The sequence below is a fragment of the Danaus plexippus genome, chromosome 12 (genome assembly GCF_018135715.1).
Source record: "Danaus plexippus chromosome 12, MEX_DaPlex, whole genome shotgun sequence".
Lineage (NCBI taxonomy): Eukaryota > Metazoa > Arthropoda > Insecta > Lepidoptera > Nymphalidae > Danaus > Danaus plexippus.
The window spans coordinates 8,017,226-8,037,919 of NC_083545.1; the positions used below are offsets into that span (position 1 = coordinate 8,017,226).

The following is a 20,694-nucleotide window of genomic DNA, read 5'->3' on the forward strand; positions in this document are numbered from 1 at the left end:
TAATACTTCGTGCGACTGTATCGAGACCAATGTAGTGACAAACAATTCGAAATAAAGTCGTTACTGAGACAAGCTTGTGTTTTAATTTAGAAAAACTAATGTAATTTTATAAAAAGAAGTGAATGTCAGATTTAATTACACGGAGCTAGTTAGATTCCACTTGTAAGTTAAGTTGTGTGTGACTTCCACCGAATATATTTGACTATGCTACAGTTTGTAGTTAGTTATAAAACATCTCACTGTATCGATAAACATGGAGATTGTAGGCCGATGTGGTATAGCCTCAAATTATTGAAGTCGGTATGACAGGTTTTCATCGACCTTAAAACTATTTTATTGTTCCTTTTTAAGAAATTGTTCTAAGGTCAGTATCATGGAGGCAACTTTCACTCATATCCATTAAATCCATTCAGATGTATTTTTTTCATAATGTAAAGCAGGTTCCGTGGTGTAGTGGTTATCACATCTGCTTTACACGCAGAAGGCCGCCAGTTCGATCCTGGCCGGAATCAATTCTTTTGTTCTTGTTTAGCTGTGATGTAGTAGAATGTTTTTTTATGCTTTTAACAGCTAAAATAAGCGAATCCATATTTATATTTTGGGCGGACATGAGGAAGGAAGGCTGTCAGGTCTTCAAACAAAGTTGATGATAGTATATCTATGAATGACAACAGTAAAACCTGGATCACTTGAGTTTCTTAGCTGACAAAGTTACAGAAAGAGTCGGTCCGACGCTTAGAAGTATATGAAAATATGTTAAATATAACGTGAAATAAAACATCACACAAACGGGTAAGTGTGGGAATCATAATTTCATAGAAATAATAGCGGGACTGAAATGTATCTCATCAAGAATATAATAATAACATCGAAAGCATGTTTCTGCTCGTTACTCATAAATATTATCAAGCAAGGCTTTATGAAATAAAAAACAAAGCCGAGGCAGGTTTGGTCATTCGAATACGTCGTCAGTTGGAAAACAATAACATAATATGTACAATTAGTTTCCATTAGACGACGAAACTTCTCAGCTTTCCATGGATTCACTGTGCGGGCCGCGGGTCCATCGCGTTGTAGGGACAAAAGCTTTAACAGTGTCTGAGACTTGCGACCCAGATGTAGGTTTAAGGGGGCTCTGTGTATTGCGCCTTAAACGCTGACCTCCACCGTCCAAGCTCCTCTCTCTACCTAACCTCAAACTTCTTCAAAATTTAAGAATAAGTCATAAATAGAAAATCTTAAACGCTTCTACTATCGTCTACAGAAATATTAGGAGAGTAAAACGACGTGACTTGGTTTAAACTCACATCAAGAGAATTTTCTGATTTACTTATTTCTCACTAAATAAGGCTTGACTTTAAAAAACCTGATACAGTTAATGGCCGGCTCAGGTTAATGGATATTTGTAATTCGAAATAAAAAACTAGTTTATAGCAACCATAAATCCAGAGGCCAGCAGCCAGTAGTCATAAAAGACGACATCAAAATATTTGATCCGACAGTCGGATGGAACAGCACCAAGTTACATCTTTTGAAAGAGAAAGAAAAAAAAGAACCAACTAACGAAACAGAATATAAATAATTTACTTTCAATTCATTTTACCACGAATTTATTTTATATTTTGGAGTCAGTTGTAAGTAAGACAATACGTTGTTTCTAACAAAGGAAGCTCCTATACTCACTTGTTATTATCAATGTATTTCTGTTTTATAGTCTTAAACTGTGTTGAACTCTCTATGTGTCATGTAATTTTACATTTAATATCTATGTAGGTAACAGTGTATTGACCTATTCTAAAAATAACCTCAGTGTAGGGAGGGTATCATTAATTATTATTAATATTTAAATGTCATTGAATAAAATTTTGAGTTTTGATTGATTGAATTTTGATTTTTGATTTCAGTTGCCTTATTTCGTTTAATTTCATATTTTTCACATATTGGACTGTTATGTAAATAGTTCCTACATTACTCAGTTATAATTCTTTTTCCTAAATTACATGATTTATTATTTTATTAAAAATTCATTCATTCATTAATTTTTGTAATTGATTTAATTTTTATAACGAACTCTATACAATATTCAGTAAGGCTAATGAATTAATTCACACTCAAGTACGGGGTTCATTAACACAGAACTGTACTGTTGGTATATATAGCGATATTTATATTAATTTTAATGTTTCAAGTAGATTTATATCTAACACAGATTCATCAGATTAAGTTGTTAGTTATAAAATTATTTTGTTAATAGCTGATAAGTGTATCAACTATTATTTCAAAATGTTATTGTTTTATAAAATGTTAAATTCAATTGTGGTTTAAAAGTGAAAAAATAGTTAACAAATACTTTCACCGATAGAGGGTAGTTACAAATCTGGACACGTATCACTAACTACAAAGACAGTAGAAAAGCCCGCGTTGGCATTACAGCCTACTCATTTAATTTGTACAATTATCTCATTCTACGGCAAATAAGAGCAAGACATAACATTTTAGCTTTGGTAAATACTATATATAGGCAGCTTGACATAGAGCTCTCTATTTCCTAGTCCCTTAATATTTAGAATCTGTAGGTGAATTGAGGTGTTAATAAGAAATAACTCTAAACGTGACGACCTGCATCATTCCTGGTGCACGGGGTCCCCCCAAACTCAATAACCTACAAGTGCTTCAAAATAGATTCATACCTTAAACCCTGCCCTTCCACATCCGGAACTCTACTTTTCACAGAGATATTCAACATCTTACTAGGTCCACTCCGGGACGATCTCAAAGAAGTATTAAATCGTAAAAAATCGTACTCCTATTTCCCAGGTACAAGTATTCCCCGTATCTATATTTGCCATTAGTATAAGACCAGCACTACAGTCATTGCCGGTCAAAACGAACTCAGACACGACCGAGACACTTCCACATTCTGCTGTTTGAAGAATGTTCATTTTTTCTCTCTCACTGTCCTCTATGGTGCCTACCAACAGTAGCGGGTACCATTCATAACACCAGGGTACACTTCTTTGTTCAATAAACTACTGCTGCCCGCCGGCGCCGATACTGATACTCGTACATATAACATGCAAGTAATATTCATTTTCGTTTATTATTCAATAAACGGGTCAATTACTCTAAATAAATACAATATAATCGCAATCAAATATGTCATATGTTTTGTCAAATTCTATCATAAATACTTTTATATTGTAATTAACTACATATTATATGGTTTTATTACACGTGTAACACTAATTGTATAATTTTGTGAACTATTATTATATCAAATTGGCTATAATTAAAATTTAAAAGCGTTCTATCGACACAAAATATAATACCTATATACGTTTCAGAAAGATGTTTTGTCTATCATCCTACTGTCTAAAGGAATTGTCCAAAACTTGCAGATTCAATAATGTTTAACATTCCGCTCAAATTTAGAATCTCAGTTGTTTGGAACCACAAACAACTGCCATTCTTAAATAATTACAGAGAATTGTACAGAAAATAATATTATACGTTGTATTTATTGTATTCCTTGAATATTATATTAGGTAAGATACATAATATCTTAACGACTCGTAAACTATAGCAAATATTTTTTATAGCGAAGGTGGCAAACGAGCAGACGGCCTGCTTGATGGAAGGTAGTCATCGAAGGATATCCGCAACATAACGGCTGTTACAGATGCTTTCTCGACCTGGCTTTTGGGAGAGGGAAGGGAAAGGGCAGGAAAGGGAACGGGCGAACGGCTTTCACACTGATCTGACGAAACGCAGCCATTAACGGCTACTTCACGTCTATCTTCTGTGAGAGGGTGGTCGTAGTTCCCCGGTCGAGACAGCCCACGTTCGAGCTGTAGTGACTTTACCACAACTAAAATATGTCGTAGATAATGTAGAACTTCAATACAGGAAAGAAATCTAACTATTTCAGTTTTAATTTACATCAATTAATAATTAAATATCTTTCTATAATAATTGTTTTAAGCATCGCTTTACAAATTGTGAAGCCGTAGTGTATTAGAGTAAACTAATTTACTTAAATTGTATTACGCTGCAATATAAAGAGTCTGGCTAGTAACTAGTGCGGAGCCGGCTATAGAGAGGTTTGTCTGGAGAGGTTAGTCTTATAAAAAATACATTGCGCCTTCCGAAGAGTTAATGAAGTAAGGAGTTGTAAACAACTAAATTAATTACAGGCAATATAATAAGAATTTGTAGTTATCTGTGCCACAAAGTATACTCTAGTTATTAAAAATGTCAACAGTAGTAGAATTATAATTGTTGTTATCGTGGAACCGCTGACCACAGTAATTGTGATTTCTTGATGAGAATCTGTTTGTAATATTAACTTAACATTGTTTTAAAATACGCTCTGATATTAAAAGGTTTTTTATGCACATTTCTAAACAATCTTTATAATACACATTATACAGAGCATGTACAGATCTCTTTAACTATATTAAAGATAAAAATATATTTGACTCTATGACACTGAATGCATCTCAGAAAATTGTAAGAAAAAACAACTTTCACTAAAGTGGTATTACATTTTAATTGTAAGTTTTTAACCACGGATTATGCTGAGGTTCCGTGGTGTAGTGGTTATCACATCTGCTTTACACGCAGAAGGCCGCCAGTTCGATCCTGGCCGGAATCATTTTTTTTTATTTTGTTTATTTGATATTATGTTCAAATAATCGTCGTAATTAATTAATTATATGTTTGAAAATGACGAAAGTCAAAATTTTACTATTTAACAAATGGAAATACTTTATTATTTATAATCTCTTTTCTATTCCTAACTTTCTTAATACAAATAGCTTCTATGACAACCAAAGTAAACAATGTCCTGACCTCACAATAACCTCAAGCTGGCACAGACCGTACTACGAGCTCAATATATTTAAGTATAAATAGAAAAAATGAAATCCATCAGGGTCATTAACGAAATCCTCCAACACACAAACGGTCCCTTGTAGCAGGTTATTATCTATATATCCACATCAACATTGCCGACGGATATTTCATTTTTACCTTATTATATGAAATTCTGTATATATTTTGTTAAAACAATTATATATGAAATTGAAGTTTATATTATGGTTTATACTTGCAATACATAGAAAGAGATGCATCAAAGATTTTTTATTTTTTTTTGTGATTTTATTTTTGGGTGTAATTTTTACTTTGTACATAATGGATTTGTAGGAAAATATGAAAATTAAAGTCATAAAATAACAAAAAAAGGCATTTAATTAAAGTTAATAATCAGTATTTCCTCCCCTAACATTAATTAGAGTTCGGCATCGGTTATTCATGCTCAAAATTAAGTTATCCAAATCGAGCTGTGGTATAAGGTCCCAGGTTATTTTCAAGTGCAGGAAAAGTTGTTCCTCTGTTATCAAATTTGAAGAAAAATTTACCATAGCTCTTCGTTGTAACATGTCCTATGCGTGTTCAATGGGATTCATGTCGGGGGACTGAGCAGGCCAGTCCATAACCCTGATTTCATATTCCCTAAGCACAGTTGATATCAGCTCAGCCGTATGGGCACGGGTATTATCGTGCATGACTTGGAACTCCTGACCTATTTGTACCCTGTGTGGGATAATCATACGTTCCACTACCTCATTACAGTATTTCAGTGCATTCAGGTTCCCTCTTATTCAAATGAGATCGGTTCTCGCACTGATACTAATACCAGCCCCTACCATAATAGTGCCGCCTTGATATCAATAGACTTCCTGTGGATGCTAGAGATAGCTTCGTCTACCAGGAACTCGTCAAACCCTTAATCTTCGTAAATCCGGATGATATCCAAACCGAGACTCATCAGAACAAAATACCATAACCATTGCTCGTCACTCCATGCGGAATGTTCTCGAGCCCACAATAATCTCCGTCCGCGATTGCCACGCCGCAAAGCTGGAACCCGAAGTGTTCTGCGAGAATGAAGACCAGCTTCATGTTATCTTCATCTTACAGTTTGGTCGCTAACCAACAATTGGTGGTCAGATTGTAGCCTTTGAACAATTTACATAGCTGTAATATTGGGGTGCCTCCTAGCGATGTTTTGAAGAAAACTGTCTTGTCTTAGGATGGTTATGCGATATCTGCCTGAATGCCATTCAGCGACATAGCCTGTAGCACGATATCTTGACCATAACCGGGAGATTACATTTTGGTCGGTTTGCAGTGTTTCAGCAACCACGTTTTGTATAGCGCCCGCTTCAAACATTCCTAGCTCTAATCTGCTCTTCCCTTGTCAAATGTCAATTTGACAGAATAATAAATATAACACACGTTGAAATTAGGAAAATTGAAGAAAAGAAGAAAATGTGTAATCATTTTTAATTTTTCAGAACTTCAAGTCTTTCATGTAATATCCCTAGACATTGTTCATGTGTATATATTCTATTATACAAATTTCAATATGTTAAACGCAAAGTTCCACCGCGCTTCATTCCGTATTTAAAATTTGAAAAGTCACCTTTAAATCTGTATAGAGTTCATACTTTATCTGCGTGAGGTTGGATTCACTTTTATGGTTGTATATTAATGAGAGACTCGGTCCAAGTTAGTCTAACTTATAATTATCTCTGCGGAGACAACAGCACTGCAAATTAACAGCAAACAATGAAACGTCTAAGCAAGCTGCCGCAGGATGTTGTCATTGTTTGAAATTATGTTCACAAAGAACTATTACGTAGCTCTATTTTTATTAAAATAATAAAATCTCTAAGTAACTTGTAATGAAAACATGACGTAATCCGCTTCATATGCTGTGTTTTAAAATCTTCAAACTTGAGCGCGTGACCGACTTCTTGCTTTCGTTTAGAATTTAATTATTTTGTCTCCCTTTAATACGATGACAATCTTTTAAGAAAAGAAGTTTTGTTGTCATGAACTTGGTGTCAGGAGTTGAACATTAAAGTAATAAGTTTTTATGATACCCCTCAACAACCCACGAAGCATTCTTACTCACTGTGTTTTGGAAATTATGTATAAGCGAGCATTTCTTTTATTATAATTAAATTTGACAAAACTATAATGAGTAATATTATTGTGAATAACCATTAAGAAGATTCCTCTTTTTATTCTACATTACTAGAAAATACTTTAGACACTCATAGTTACATTTAAAAAGCTAACACAACAATATTATTTAACAATATTATTATTTGTTGAGGGTTAATATATTATTTCAAATTAAAGTGACGTGTCCATTATGTTGGTACAGACCAGTATACAGTAGAGGGCGTTAACACTTTTAGTTCGTTTCTAACGAGCAGGATCCAAAGATATTAAACATAATAAATAATGACCTATTTATATGATTACTAACAAGATGTGTACTATAATCAACAGTGAGCAATGATATGTTTATGAGAGTACTTTGTAAGAGATATTGTGTTTTTAGTACAAGTACTGTGATGCATACGAGTCACCTGAAGCACGACCTCTGAATGTTAAGTAGGACGTTGTTAAATTTGGCTAACCGCGACTCAAACAACAACCGACCTCATACCCGTATCCCCTTTCCTCTCCCCCCTCTCTTCCCCCCCTCCTTATCTTTTATTTTCCTCCATTACTTACTCGGGGGAACGTGCTCCGTTCTATTTCCTACAATCTGCTCGGTCATGTGTTATGTGAGTGCTCATTTGCCTCGTACACTATTCTATTATTAATTTTTAAATTATCTTCTCCAACATTATATTACTAAGCCCGGGTTTGCTGGACGTACACTTTTAATAGCGATTCACGATTAAAGTTTCCTATTTTCTATTCATTATTTTGATATTAAGATAGTTTATGATAAAAGTTTTATAAAAAATATTCGGTAACAGTAATGCTTGGATAGAACATTAACGAGTAGTCACTAGCCATACATCAATACTTGTCGTAGTTTCATTTCGACTATGAATTTATATCAAGGTTAGAAAAGCTTTAAACATTTGTCAGTAAGCTGTTTTAATGCGCTCTTTACTATTCAAATATTTTGTAGCTCGCTTATTAATAGTCAATTAAATCAATTAAGAACATATATTGAGCTCGTGTGGGTCCGAGCAGATCGCGTACATTTGGTAAATGTTTACATTCTCCTTTATTCAACTCCATATTTTCAGTTACAAAGATATTTTTTATTTGCGTTTTCGTTTTTTTGTATAATAATAGTTTAATTGTATCAGTTGTTCGTTTGGATACGAATTTTTGATTTCAACGTATACAATAAACACAAAAGTTTTGTTAAATTATAAAATTAATTTAATGGCATCAATATAAAACTTATTTATTATAAGTACAAATTTTTTTGGTCCACCTATCGCATGTCGCTTTACACTCAGCAGATCTCGGTTCGTTTCAGCTGTCTGTCTAACATGTATAATCTCACTCACTTGTGTAAGTGGTGCGCGATATTTCTGTATTAATTAATTTTCTCTAAATCAATGTATTAATCTGATATTAAAATGAAATCTATCAATCGCTATCTTTATTTCGTCTTCTTTTTAATCCCATTTTGAATTCTGAAATAATTCTACATATTAATTAAAAATGTAAACTAAAATGTCTACGATTCCATAAAAATTTTCGTTTCCATCGTGATCTTATAAAACCACGTCAGACTTTGCCGAGATGACAATTAAAGATTATAAAAAATCTGTCGGGAAATAATGAGACGAAGAACTTCTTTATTCCTTTATCTAAAACAAATTTTATAACATACTACATTATTGTAGCGGCTTCGTTTCTTTAAAATTGCTTATTATATTTTTTTTCATCTGTAGCCCGTAATAATGCTGAGTAAGTGTATGACATTATAAATGATGATTTCCATTAAATATGTCCAGTATCTGAAAAAATATGAGTAATATTTTAAGGGATACATTAAATCCTAAGCGGTACAGTATTATCTTTTTCTTTTCTGTTACTAGTGATACTTATATTAAAATCCTCTACGATGTAAAGATTATCCCGGATAAACAAAATGAGAGACTGATTGATGAAAAAGGTATTATCTTGATATGTAAATAACGACACACACACAAACAGACATGTCTATGTTAAAATCATCTATATGTACGGACTCGGTACACAGATGAATGATCTTGATCCCTCTTAATACAATCAAATCCAACCTCGTTTATTTCTTTTTAGTGAAGGCTTTCCCTTACACACGATAACGACGGCCCAAAAAAGGTCCGACTTAAAAAACTCAGATTAAGACGAACGTTAGCGTTTATGATAAAGTGATAAATGAAACCGTTCTTTACGTCTTAAAAACCACGGTTCGGTAGAAGGAAAACAATTAGGAATATAAATAAATTTTCTTTTTTTCAAAGAAAATTTTTCATATGAAAATAGAACTAATATTTTTCGTATTTACTACGCGAATTTTATTATTTTAACTACATAATCCCGACGTTTCGGATACTTTTCAGCAACCGTGATCACGGACAGACGAGATGTGAATGTCTGTCAGTTGGTCCTGTTATTTATCACCTACCGCCATCGATTTCTTAATTTTCTGTTGTACCGCTCCGGATGTCGGCGGAATGCGCTTACGGCATCATGAGGTCCTTCGGTGTGGTCACGGACATGGGATTTTATATTTTTAGGGAGTCCCAGGTGTTGGATGGATACCAGCCATCTTCTCTTTTCAAATGGGGATGTTTTTTTTTATTTCAATAGCCTCGCGGATTAACCTCGGTATGTACCTGTCTTTACAAGCGAAGATTTGATGTTTATCAAACCGAATGCAGTGACCTGGATTGTCCATTGTGTGTTCACACACTGCTGACTTCGATGCGCGCCTATTTTTCATGTGTGAGATGTGTTCCTTCACATATGGTATAATCGAAGGTTGTCGCTCAACTGTGTTTTCAAATGGTCCTTGCGATACTGGCGAGGCACGGGCAGGTTGTTGATGGTGAGAGCATGTTTTACATGCTTCAGCTCGGCCTCTATTTAGAAGTCAGCACCACAAAGGTGTTGGGCCCTCTGTAACAAAGATTTGCCAACGGTAGCTAACTGGATAGGGTGGTGGTGTGAGTTTTCCTCGAGATACCTATGATGATGATAAATAACAGGACCGACTCACAGACACTCACATCTCGTCTGTCCGTGATCACGGTTGCTGAAAAGTATCCGAAACGTCGAGACTATGTCGTTAAAATAATAATAAATATCACGTAATAAATCCGAAAAATATTAGTTTTACATATCATTACTTTTACATATATTTATTAGTTTTATTTTAATTAATACTCACGAAAGTCTTAGATCTCATTAGTTTTCATATTTTTTTATAACCGTAATAGTGAAGTATTCATTTTTCTTATTTTTGGACAACAAATATAAATATGAAAATTTTTAAGGAAAATAGAAAAAAGTAGAAGTTGGTATCATGTTGTTTCATAGTTTCCTTCTCGATGAAAATTATAACAATTACATCAATGTGACAGTAAGCCCAACAACCGTGTGAAGCTGCACTTAGTTATTGATATTAAAGGGAATCGATTCATACATTTATACTTAAAACAGTTTCACTCAATTCAATAACATTTATTTAAATATCTTACGACATATAAAGGCCAATGTGTCCAGGTGCCGACGGCCTCACGACGAACAAAAAAATTTGGCCAAAATGTTCCCAAAGCGAACATTGGAGACAATGTTCTACGATTTTCCAAAAAACTCTTTCAGATACGTGTTGGACGCTTGTCTTAACCGTAAAATGGACGTTTGCTTAATTATGTCACATAGATTTTCAAAATTAATTTATACAATACGCAAGCATTAGTGAGAAATTAGATTATTCAGTATGAATTGACAAGACTGGAAAATAAAATCTGCTGACTACAATTGAATTGAACGATTGAAAGTGAATGTAAATTACATTTCCATAAAAATAGACATAGTTTTTGTAAATGAAACCACAAAGGACAATTTTGTTTTAATAGTGTTGTATCATTATTAAAATCTTATATAAAGACAGACGGCTGACAAGTTCCGGTCGACGATTGTAATAAATAACGCTTTCAAAATATACAAATTTTTTTTGTTCATTGTGTCGGAAAACTCAAAGTAACTAAGTTGTTTTACCTAGCCTAAAACAAAGAGTGATGTTTTTTTATAAAAAAAAAGTGATACATCAAATATTTTTACGTCAGATATTTTAACTATCATCGTAATATGAATCACAGATAACTGTCGTTCTTACTCAATGTTTATTATTTGATAAATAATAAGGGATTAGGTTAATATCTCTTAACAGAATAATTTTATTTATTATTTTCCTCAAATAATATTTTATTTGAAATATTGTAACCTGATAAGTTAATGAGAGTAGCTTCAATTATATAACTTGCGGAGTTGCCTCAAAAACTATAATCTAGTATTAACTGTGCCATATCTTTTTCATGTTTACTCTGAACTAACAGTTAATGGTAGTTCAACTGGATTTTTAACTTCAACATTTATTTTGTGAATATTTTATTACAGTCAGGACGGATATTTTTCCTTTTAACCTCGGGCGCTGTGTGTGCGATTATTGTTGTGTGTAGCTAACTTTTAACTGTCGTCTGCGTTAGTTATAAGTAATCATTACCGGAAAATATATGCTTTGACATAATGCTACAAAATAATGCGTTTTTTTGTTTTGAACAAAATTACTTCGCAACTTACAACCGTGATTAAATAATATAAAACAAACAAAATTCTATATGAGGAATTGAAATTTTGTGTGGTTAGTTAATCTTAGACGGAAACAGAAATACACAACTCATGTTGTGCAGAGGACACTAACCATCGCTTGCTCGACAGACCTATAGACCTATAAAATCTATTTAAACTAGAACTTTACTTTTAAAAGTCCTATCTCTATAAAGGTTCTCTTGACATTTAAAAAATAATCGAGAACTCTGAAAATATCGTTATATATATTGTTTACTGTAGCTGGATAAGTTGTTTTGGCTCACGAGATTCAAAGTCATCCTAACTGTTAAAATTTAACGTGGCTTGCACAATAGTCATCAGTGAGGAGAGTTCATGTTTACAACATTCTCACATTCATTCGCGTTAAAAATACTTATCTCCTTTTTCAGTTTTCCTCCAGCCCAATGAAAATTGAGATTTTATCGTCCTTGCTGAACGTGCTAAAACTTGTTATAATTAACTTACACTTAAGCCTGCAGTTATAGTAGTAGTGGGTGAGGTAACCTGTAAGCTTCGTGTCTGTTATCTCTTAAACGGATCTTTTAATCGCTGTTCCTACTTCTCTCGAGTGCTTAAAAGGAAAGATTACACTCAGTGTTCGAGGAGAGCGGACCCTAAGAGGTTAAGAATTAGCATAGCGACTTTTAGGATGCCGACAGATTCTTTATAATCAAATAAAATGTATTTTCTTAGAAGAGTTTTATTTAATATAAAGGTACAAAGGAATATTTCATGTATAAGTTACTAATTATTATAAAAATCTAAACATGCAAAATATATAAATATTTTTGTATTTTATAATGCAATTTGTGGAATACAATTGGCGAAACAAAACATTTCAAACTGTCTTAACTATAAATTTTCCGACTGTTCTCATTTCTTGTATACATCTTTACATCCTTATTATAGTAGGTATTATAAGGGTTACCTGAGGACATACAAAAGACTATTGTAATGGAGATGATGAGTTGTTACCTTTAAATGAAACCTGTTAGAATTATATGTAGTTGAAAATAATTATATCAAGTACACGGCACGGCAATGCCTACTCCGCATCGATAAATATTTTGTCTTATTATTGAAATGTAAAATGTTTTCATTAAGCATTTACGTACATCTGTTTATATAAAACGATACTAATCAACAGTTTTATAATAAGAAAAATAAAATATTAAGGCCGGAAAATAATCATATGCATATTAAACGACGAAGTCGGTGACTAAGTGATAGGATTCCAACTAGGCTTAATATGAAATAGGAAACTTTTATTTCAATAAAAGCTGATCGGAATTCTAACACGAACAACACGCCCTCTATCTTCCTGTATATGTACATATATTGATAGTGTAATACGTCACGAGCCGTCATCAAATGTTCCGGATTCCGCAGAACACTCTGAAGTTGTATACGAGTATGTAGGTCGTTTGTTGTTACAGACCTCGAGCATGACGGTGAGGGTTTTAAACCACCACAGGAAGCTACACACCTCCGATATTATAACAATATAGAAGAAGCTTTGGACATATTGTGAAAAAAACTATATACAAATACGTACTATATATTGAAGTAATAAGTTTATAGTATAATCGACAAACCATTTTAATTTCTTTATTGGAAAAAATATATTTTTTTATTATTATCATCAAAGAAATAATATTCTTTTAAAAGTAAGCCTTATTACTGAATCAAACAACGGAGGCGTCTCATCAAACCAGCTGAATTATACATGAGCGTGACGTCCGTGACGCGGTGGGGAGGGTTGAGGGAGTGGGGGGAGGGGGGTTGGAGAGGGGTGGGGGGAGTCGGGGGAGTGAGGGTAGTGAGGGGTGTTGTATGAGTGTGTTTGCCAAGTCAAGGTTCCTCGCAAACAAACTGATATTGCAGTTTTATCTTCCATAAAAATGTTTTGTGCATTTTTAAAAGTGCTTTCTGCAGATTCGACGATATTTTACATGTTGTGGAACGGAACCGTCTTAGAGATGTACTTCATTAATGACGATTTTATAGAAAAGATAATATGTTCTTTATATAAGAAAGTATTTGTTGTAGGCCAGTTTGAAATGTTCTGTTTGTGGTGTATGGACTGAGCACGTTTTGTTTAAATGAACTAAAATTATTAAGATAAGGATTAGAGTAAGTTAGAAGAAGCTTTGATAAACAAAAAATTTTGTAAAATTTGTATAACTGATGAGATCTAAACCTTTCGCGAGTGTTATTCATTTAAATGAAACTAATATTTTTCGGATATACTACACGTGCTTTATTTTTGGTTAAAACTACATGCTGCAGAAGGTTCGGTTACTTTTCAGCAATCATGATCACGGTTTTAAAAAAAAATAAAGCATACGTAGTATTTCCGAAAAATATTAGTTTCATTTGTATAAGTGATTACAAATTTTTAAAAAAAGTCAATATATTTTATTTCAAATATTACAAGTAACTTAATTGATGTTTGACTTCAATACAAAACTATCATCAGGACTCCTTAAAGTGAACGTGTTCTGTTTATAGATAAAATTTAAAATAACTTAATAAAACTCTTCTCTCATTATTAAACCATCAACCATGACATAATTTTCATAAATGTACACAAATAAAATTGATGAAACACTAAAAACTATTTCATCCGAGCAAAATAAAGCGTCCCAGTTTAGTTCACGGTTCACTTCTCTCCAGCGAGCGGGATTCAATTGGAGTTGGAGCGGTTTATGTTATTAGGAGAATGTAGCTTTAACTATCAAGACAGACGCGGAAGATGGATTGAACGAGTTACCGACAGAAACATAACTACGAGTAGCGTACACAGAGGCAGCATTACTCTACACGGTTACTGTTCCGTTAACTCGCTTACATTCAGGCAAGTTCAAAGTCAACAATCCCCGACCTGCCACTTGACCGTGGTGAAGGTGGTGAAACATATTATAATGAATTGTGACTGATAATTTTCTTAGTATATTTAATTTATTATATAATATTTAAAGATAATTAATAATATAAGGGAGTGATATTATTCAAATTGTAAAGTTAAAATTAGCGAAGTTAAAAAACTGAAGCTCGTTCCGTTCTTTGTTTTTTCGTTGATATCGTTCTCTGTAAAGGAATTTAGTTTTTGAAAGTATTCATTACAACATATTAAGATGAAATATACATACATGTGTTCTTAAATGTAATGTTTCTGATTATGTCTCTATTTTGATACTGTTTTCATTATTCGGGAATATCTACTTATATCTTTATTACACTAGTAGTGTTAAATAAATAATTTTTTAATTGTTGTAACTACTTTATTGTTAACTAATAATATTCTTCAGGCGCCATTAAAAAACCCGTCCGTTAAAAGTCATTTAAAACAAGAAATGGAAGGTGATGAGTTCGGAGCTTCTCTCTCTCCTCGTATATTTATAATATAGTATAGTTAAGATGCTGTGTATTGGATTGATCGCAGTGCACGCCATCAAGGTGGTCGGTAGGGGTTGCATCCTGTAATATATTATTTTACACGCTTTTTTACAATAATGTACATTTATTTTTTATTAACACTATTCTTAATCTAAATTTATTAAATTTTATTTTCTGTTTTTTAGTTGGATTTTTTATAAAAGCGTGTTTTTTTAGTTTTTTTAAACTATTATTTATTTACTTATTAAAGACCGATTACAACCAAACAATTAAAAAAATAACATAAGTGTGAGTCACTCCACATATTAGAAATTTATAAAATTATTTTGCTGTACGATTAATTGAAAAGTTATATAAAGTACGACACGAACGGCTCCAGATACAGATTGATTACAAAAGTTTGAATTTTTAAATATATATTCTTTGTAATACTTTAACTCTAAATCAAACCTGTACAAAAATGTTAATTTATAGGTATTAGTTATGATTGTGACATTCCAACTTAATCTCTCTACTTCAAACATAACTTTAAATCTCATAATAGTAAAGTTACTATGAACATAACGTATACGTTTTGATGAAACACAACGACACGGTTGAGTTGCGATTTGAATTTCAGACTTTAAGGTCAGTAGGTCGCATTGAAATATATAAGGTCGCTATAAAAATGAATAAAACTTAATCCATTTTACAGTGCAGCATAGACGATGATGAGAACTAAATATAAAAGTGAGGGAGTGTGAGGGGAAGAGCTCTCGAGGAGGAGTTCTGTCGTATGACATGAACAACTTCTTAACATCCAATGTTTATTAAACACATGTTGTTATTATTAAAAGTTAAATAATGTTTAACTCAAATTAATTTACATACTTGTAGGAAAAATATGATGATCACCATTTCTTAATAAATAAAATAAAAACATGTAATATTTATTTACTTGAAGTAGGTATGTAGTAGGTAGGTAGTTAGGTATTGCAATATATGTTAGGTATTGCAATATGCAATAAAAAATAATAATATAGGTGGTAAAGTTAGATGGAAACAGTTGTATGATTATAAATCTAAAGTGGGAGATGGAATTAATAATAAAAGCTATTATTACAGTGAAAGGATTCAGACGTCTGTGAGGAGATTATGAGTTCCAGGACAAGTGAGAAGCAATGACTGGCGGCTTATTGAAGCTTAGGATGGATAGAAAATAGTTAATAGATTCCTTAGTGACTTTGACGATAAATAATAAAATACAATATAGTTAATAATAAAAGCTTGGCTTCTATAAAAAGAGTCTTTGTATAAATACTGGCCTACGATCATTTCAGCAGTTTTTAAATTGTTATAAATGAAAAAGAAGTTGTTTGTTCATTGTGTACCTAACGTATGATTCAAATCTCAAAGAACTTAAAAAGTGGATGTTATTGATATTCATAAAAAATCTTTTTTATAATTTTTTATTACTTTTAGTGCTATACCTATTACTGTCAAAATGTTCAGTATTCTGTTATTATTGTAAGTTATTTTTGACTATTGTGTCGTCAGGCGACAGAGCTCTCCCACGAAACAAAAATCAATATACACTAATATTTAGACTCTGAATTCTGGATAAACGAAGTGTGTCTAGTACGACTATGATTTTTGAGATAAAATAAATATATGTATCGAATATCGAAATCGAGCAATAACATATTGGACAGTACAAGTGTGCTTTTATTTTTCAGTTCCGATCGTTACAACGCCCATGACGGATATGAACAGCCGAGACCGCCACGAGTCTCCCTCCTCACCCTCTTATATTATTTTGAATATCAATCCACCAGTGACTTAGTGCTACTGCATGCTATATAACACTATCATTACATAAATATTATGCCACCTTCTAGAAAGTATTTTAATAAGAATATATTAAAATATGCTAAGTAGAATTTTTGGGTATTAAACATATAGAAGGTACATATAAGAGTACAGTACATACATAGAGTAACAATGAGTTCTCAAACAAAACCACAATAATAACTGTAAGTAAAGCATTTGAATGTTAAAATTCCTGAATTCATACAACTGGGCGCCGCACAATGAGCGACCTCTACTATTACCTCTTCTTTCACTATTTCTATTTTTCCTCAATTACTCACTCGAGGGAGCCCTGTTCTACTTAATACAATATTAAGACCGGTCATGTGTAATGTAAGTGCTCATTTGCTTCCGAGCATTTTCTATTGTTGTATTATACAAAAGCATAAGTATTTTTTGACTTCGAAAAGCTAACATTAGATCTGAAACAAGAAGAGAATTTTTTTTGCATTATCTCATAAGAAAATAATATGTATATTCTATATTTTAAAACAACTTAAACTCCAAGTTTGAATATAATTCTCTCGAAGCTTTCACCGTGACAGTTCCCACATTTTTCATCGCTATAACAGACAAACTAATATCTTCGTCACTGTAAATTTTAATAATTAACAATTTTTTAAACGCACAGTCTGTGTTGCGATTTCTCAGCAGTTTTTTCAGTAATACCTAACAATTGATTGTAGCTCTCAAGGCATCAAATATTTGTATTATTGTGAGTGTCCTGATGTCGGTCGCTGCCACTGTTTGCAGTCGTCAGGACAAAAGTAATGAAATTAAAAATATTGCTAATTGTTTTTAATTATATTTTGAGTTAAATTTCTTTATCTAGTTTGAGAACATTATGGCAAATGAACACGTTATCAAGGAAAATATATTAAATGTCTTTTGAATCTTATTTTTCTTATTGAATTCTTCAACTTGCAGCTTCGTAGCGGATAGAACTATTAAAATTCCTCGAAAGTATCAAGACCACGAATAGAAGCCAATAAAAATTTTCAATATATGTATTACGTGTAACAATGATATAAATGCCGGATATGTAATTATTCCACTCGCTTGAGTCTGATCAGATTATAAAAGCTTCCATCGCCGTTAGAACAGGAAATTGTTCACAGCCGCCCCGACTACTCGTCTGACCTATCTAAGACATGTTGTCATTTTTGTATTCACTCGCAAAATAAGATAAATGAACGTTTAGGATATATTATAGGAGCCTCGAAAACATATACACACAGGAGATAACGTAATCTTAATAGCCCACTTTTATCTTATAAACAACTCGTAAACTAACAGAATAGAACAATAATGTTTTATGAGCAAAAAATTGCCAGCAACAAAAACCATTTTATAAATGAAATAAAATCAGAAAAAATCTCTATTATTATAAATAAGAATAATAAACGGTGATTGCTTCGTGTTACGCGTTAAATATATAATGCACGAGGTTGAACTTTAATCGAAAGTTGTATCAGACTGAGATAATTATGTCACGTTCATATGTGCATTAAACCATACGAGTAATCGAATATTCTGTAGAGACTATTTTCACCAATAGCAAATTAAAATACTATTAAGGTAAAGGTGAGGTTTGATTCAAAGATATTGTTACTGATGATCCATTTACAGTTCATTAAGGAAGGAGGAAGAGTAACGCCTCGTCCGAACGAGAAGGATGGACACTCGTCGTACGTCAAGTTTCAAGTCAAGTTTTAACCAAATCGTGGTCGGCATAAACCTTTCGGCACGTCTGAGCAGATTTCGAAGCCATGAGATGGCATTTGGCAGCATGGGCTCAAATATGACAATAGTACTCCTCGCACGACTGGACTTCTCTTCTTAATTTCGAAGACACTTGAAGTGCTTTTCAAGTTGCTGTTTAAAACATGAGTAACGTATACCTCATAATACGTCTAGGGTGGCTTCATTATTTCATTAGGAGAGTTTTTGGTATACATAGATATACGTTTTAGTTAATTTTAAATTCCTAAATGATTCACTTAAATCTCAAACTCTTTTCAACAGGACATTCACTCATCCAACTTGATAACTCATTTACCAAATGACCAAAGTTTCTAATAGTTTCGCTCGCGTTCTTGCCGAGCTTCCTCTACTGCCCAAACATTTGTTTTAATTACTTAGACCTTGAGTAGGAGGAACGTACATATGTAAATTGTTTATAACGAGCTCAGTGGAAGGTAACACTGAACTGATAACGGATAGATTCAGTCTCTGAACCTCTTATTGTGATTATATACTTCTTTTTGACTGATAAATTGTTTATAAATTTAAAAGTACATACATAGACTGTATTTAAATTATTCTCTTATATTAGAAAGTGATTATATTAGACAAATGTTCATTACCACAAGTAATTTGTGCTGGTATTCACAAGAAACTTGTATGTGAGTTGACTCTGTAACTTTAAACTAGTTTGTTAAAACTGTAAACTAGCTTTAACCACTGTTATTTACAGCGAGGGCGATGTTACGACACGAACTATCATGGGTTTGTGCTCGCAGCCAGAGTCAGGGGATGTGTTGTGTTAGGATTAGGGTTCCTAGCGACTGACACTGAGACTGTAATTAGTCCCTCACTACTTGTGTTATATTTTGTAAAAGGGAAGTTTTTTAATACTTAAATTTGTTTTCTTATGCATTACTATAGTATCATTTTAGGACACATTTTACTGTAAAGTTGTGGAAACGTCTGATAAAGTGTAGAAACATAAAAATACGCGAGGTAAATCCGAAGATTTTGTTTTCTTAAAGTAATCGTTTTCTTAAAGTTTCTAATTAAATGAAGTGCCTTTAATGTTATGATAGCGTACCTTGAGCCACGGTGTTTTGTACCAGGCATTTGAAGTGTTTGAATTCGGTTATAAAATACATTATTAACAATTATATTGTTGTTTTGCGATTATTATATTTCTGTTATGAAAATTATTTGTAGCGAATTAAATTAATTGTACGAGTATGTTTCAGTTGTAAGTAGTTCATTTTATCATACATTTCATGTGAATTAATATTTAATCGAGACTTATTAATAGTGTCCCCGATCCTTACTCACCCATGTTATTTTTATATACTTTAAGTTTGACAGGGTAAGAGTACATTATGTGTTGGTAATCAAATGTGATAATTATAAAGCATCACTCTACTCGTTATTTATTAAAAAGGAGCAACAACAACTTTCACTCACTAAAGATCGTGATATTTTTCATTTTTGCTTTAACATTTATCGCAGGTTCCGTGGTGTAGTGGTTATCACATCTGCTTTACACGCAGAAGGCCGCCAGTTCGATCCTGGCCGGAATCATATATTTTTGTTTTGTCTCATTAAATTCATATCAGCGGACTCCCGTAAACTTAAATAAATCTTTATTATTTTAGGTCGTTTATGGACGTTTGTAAATATACTCCGCATAATGTCTAGAAATTGATTTCAAACAAAATAAATCTGTGTTTAACAACAATTTTTGACGAATTTTGAATTTATTGAAAAACTAAAATTAGATTTTAAAAAAATCTTCTCAAACAGGATGGCGGCCTGCGTATAATACCGCGTTCCTAAACGTACCATACATGTGTACGTATCTATTTGTCTTATTGGGACAGAAATGTTATCTTTAAAGTTTTTTTACGAAATTTTTACAAGTGTTTTATTATTCTAAAGTTTAGAAAACATTATAAAGATCCTATTATCGATCACCTATCATCAATACAGTTTTTATTC

The 20,694-nt window shown here is 32.6% G+C and overlaps 3 non-coding genes across 3 annotated transcripts; all 3 read left to right on the top strand.

Moving 5' to 3' along the window:
- The first annotated feature begins 439 nt into the window (after window positions 1-439).
- On the top strand, window positions 440-512 carry Trnav-uac (transfer RNA valine (anticodon UAC)). The gene has a single exon. It is a non-coding gene; the product is annotated as a tRNA-Val (tRNA).
- A 4,069-nt stretch (window positions 513-4,581) lies between these two features.
- Window positions 4,582-4,654, top strand: Trnav-uac (transfer RNA valine (anticodon UAC)). Its single transcript has one exon. It is a non-coding gene; the product is annotated as a tRNA-Val (tRNA).
- Window positions 4,655-20,204: 15,550 nt separating this feature from the next.
- Window positions 20,205-20,277, top strand: Trnav-uac (transfer RNA valine (anticodon UAC)). The gene has a single exon. It is a non-coding gene; the product is annotated as a tRNA-Val (tRNA).
- The last annotated feature ends 417 nt before the right edge of the window (window positions 20,278-20,694 follow it).